Here is a 3310-nt window from a genome sequence, read left to right on the forward strand (position 1 = left end):
CCCTACCCCTCCCAATCCAAAAATAAAACCAATTCTAGGAAAAGAATATCCCACAATAACGAAACTTAGACCACAAAACCACAATTTCGACTTGATATAAAAACTAAAACTCTCTTCCGCGTGTTATGCCAAGGTCGCCTGATCTTATTTATTTCGAGTCATGCAGGAAGATGCCGGTAAAACACGACCCAGACAGGCAAGGCAGCCACGGTCAAAATACGGAAAAAAATACGGAACTTGTACATTGGGAAACTAAATTATAGGAGTGTTAACTATGTTGGTAGATTAGTTTTATTGTGATCGTTATGATTGCTTTTATTTTTATATATTGTGTAGTTATGTATTCATTTGCAGATTTATTGTAGTTAGGTATGGTCAGTTTACTGCGTTAGTTCGAATAAAGTATTTAAGGAAGATGGAAATGCAGATTTAGAAAGAACAGGAAGGGAATGTAAACACATTATTGGGTAAATAAGTAATCAAACAAATGAAATTCCACCAAGGAAATCAGGAATGCATATCTTTGTATCTTTTTTATGATTAAAATGCCCTGGACTTCCCCAGAACTTGATATTCTCGATTAACAGAATTGCAGTTTTTTTAACAGTGTGCGACGCTCATCACCTATTTTGTTATCGTTATAAAATAATATTAGTATATTAGTACAATATGAATATATATACATATATATACATATACATACATACATACATACCTTCATACATACATACCTTTATACCTTGAATTACCTTTAGCCCTTCGATGGATATTTACTAATCATGAAACTGATATGAAGTCTCGTTAATCTGCTAGTTCGGTGTTTCTGTGGTATTATATTCCGTCTCTGTCTCAATGCAAAGGTTTTCTTCATATTAGGGTATTTATTCCTTACGAAGAGCCTAAGAATTGCCGACTGTTCTTACATCCGGCTGAGTGAGAGCCAAGAATAGAAGGGGCATCGTTGGTAGTCATTCAGAAATTTCTCAAAATATTCAAGCCATTTGTGGTGTCAAGTTAACTGGCTGACTGAGGTGAAAATTGTAATAGACTGCAAATGGCGGTTTAACAGTATATTTATTTATTTATTAGTGTATTTCTTTCATTTATTTATTTATTTTGGGATATGAGGAATATGTTTACTTATTTCGTTGAAATTGCCTCTACGGTTATCGCTATTATCATTGTTGGATTTGTGTGTGTGTGTGAACATGTGTCTGCGGCGTCTGTATGAATGTCTGTCCCAATGTCTGTGTCTGCGTGTCTGTCTCTGTCTGTGGATGTGTCTGTCTGTATTTTTGTCTCTTATTTGCCTCCTTTATTAGGTTGTTGCATGAGAAACCACAACGGGGGTTGATTCTGCTCTGAAGGCGATCCACCTGCAAGTAAGGTCAGGCGGACGTGTGGCCTTTTTTGTGACTTGCAAAGAGCCATATAGGGTCAAGTTTTCGCTCGCCCGCGTTCGAGTCTTTGATCAAGGACGAAGATAAATGAAGGGAAAATGAGGAAAATTTCTGAATCGAGATTTCACTTCGATTCAAAGGGTTTCACACATCGATTTGCGATGTTGTATAGGACACGAAATTATTATTGTTGTTGCTATTGTGTTATTATATTGGAAGGAAAGTGGGGAAAATTTTGCGAATCTAAATTTTCATATCAACCTAAAGGTTTTCATACGTCGAGGAAAACTTCAGAGTCAAAAAATCATGTTATTTCGAGTGCTTTAGAGATCGAAGGGGAAGCAACATCATGAGGAAAACTCAACACCGGGATCCAGGCAAATGCAGTGTTGCATGCTGCCGCAGCCTGTCTGCATCCAGGCCGACTTAAAGCAGATGAACCAGGAGGCGAGACCCGAGTGGAGGCTGTGGGAAGGAGAGAGAGGAAGATAAAGAGAGAGAGAAAAGGATGGGGAATAAGAGGAGGAGGAGAAAGGAAGAGAGTGAGAGGAAAGGCGAGAGTAAGAGGGGGATAGATGGAGGGAAATAAAAGAGGGAGAGACAAAAGACGAGAGAAATAGAGGAAAAAGAAGAGGTAGAGAGAGGAAAGGAAGAGGGAGAGAGAAATTACGAGAGAAAGAGGGAAAGAAGAAGAGAGGGAAGGAGAAGGGAGAGGAAAGAGGGTATAGAGAAAGAGAAAGAAGGACTAGGAGAAAGAAAGAGAGAAATAGAGAGATCGAGAGGCAGAGGCGACCGTCACAACCTCTCCCCCCGCCATTTTGTGTCGATCTGGATCAGTTCCTTGGTTCTCTGTTTCACCCCCTTTTATCAGGTTTTACTGTTCCCCCTTTCACTAGTTTCCTTTTCTATTTTCTTTTTCTCTTGTTCCTTCTTTTTTATATGAGGGTATTCTCATTTATCGGGCTTTGTTCTTTGTACTTTGTTCTTTGTCTGTTTTCTTGTTTCTTTTTCTGCCCTTTTCCTACTTTTCTTCTCGTCTTCGTTGTTTTATCTGCCTTCTTATTTATCCCATATTTTTCTGTTTACTATTTTCAGTTAATCCTTTCGTTTTGTGATGCTTAATACCTGTTGGAAATATCAAGTTGCATATATATATCAGTCTTTCTGTCTGTCTATTTATCTATCTCTCTGTAGTATGTGTGTGTGCGTGTGTATGTGTTATAGCTAACGGTGATTTAGAAAAAAAAAAAGAAAAAATAAAGAAAAAAAAAAATATATATAATGATAATAATAATGTAAACTATCTCTTCATCTGTTCTCTCTTCCATCACCGTAAGAAAACCTAAATAGTGGTGATAATAGCGAAGATGGAGAAGAGGAAGAAGACGAGAAAGTCTGCCTTTACCAAATATAGAATTTGTCACGTGAGTCGTAAAGTTTATTTTATTGTGATTACTATGGTTTCCGTTTTATTTTATTTTTCTAAGTGATTTTCTTTTTTTTATTATCACTATCATCACCACCATCGTTATCATCATCCCTCATTATTATGATCATCATCATCACCCAAACATCATCATCTCCATCATCACCATCACCACCCCCTCCACCACCACACACCACCACCATCATCATCATCATCATCTCATCATAACCACACACACCCCCACCACCACCACCACCACCGAACATCATCATCTTTAACATCCCCACATTACCAAACACCCACAAACCACCAAAACAACAAACCAACAAAAACCAAAACCCTCTCTCTACACCCCCACCCACCCCTCACCCCCACCACCACCCACCCTCTCTAAAATACTATTCCCCCCCTCCTTCCCTCCATAAACCCTCCCGCCCCCCACCAAAACCTCCTCTGGGCCTTTTCCCCCCCCCCCCCCTCCCCC

The 3310-nt window shown here is 39.1% G+C and overlaps 1 protein-coding gene across 2 annotated transcripts in view; it reads left to right on the top strand.

The window, feature by feature from the left end:
- The window catches only part of LOC119591169, a 68950-nt gene that overhangs the window by 507 nt on the left and 65133 nt on the right, over nt 1–3310 (top strand). The window lies entirely within an intron of this gene.

The sequence above is a fragment of the Penaeus monodon genome, chromosome 3, assembly GCF_015228065.2.
Source record: "Penaeus monodon isolate SGIC_2016 chromosome 3, NSTDA_Pmon_1, whole genome shotgun sequence".
Lineage (NCBI taxonomy): Eukaryota > Metazoa > Arthropoda > Malacostraca > Decapoda > Penaeidae > Penaeus > Penaeus monodon.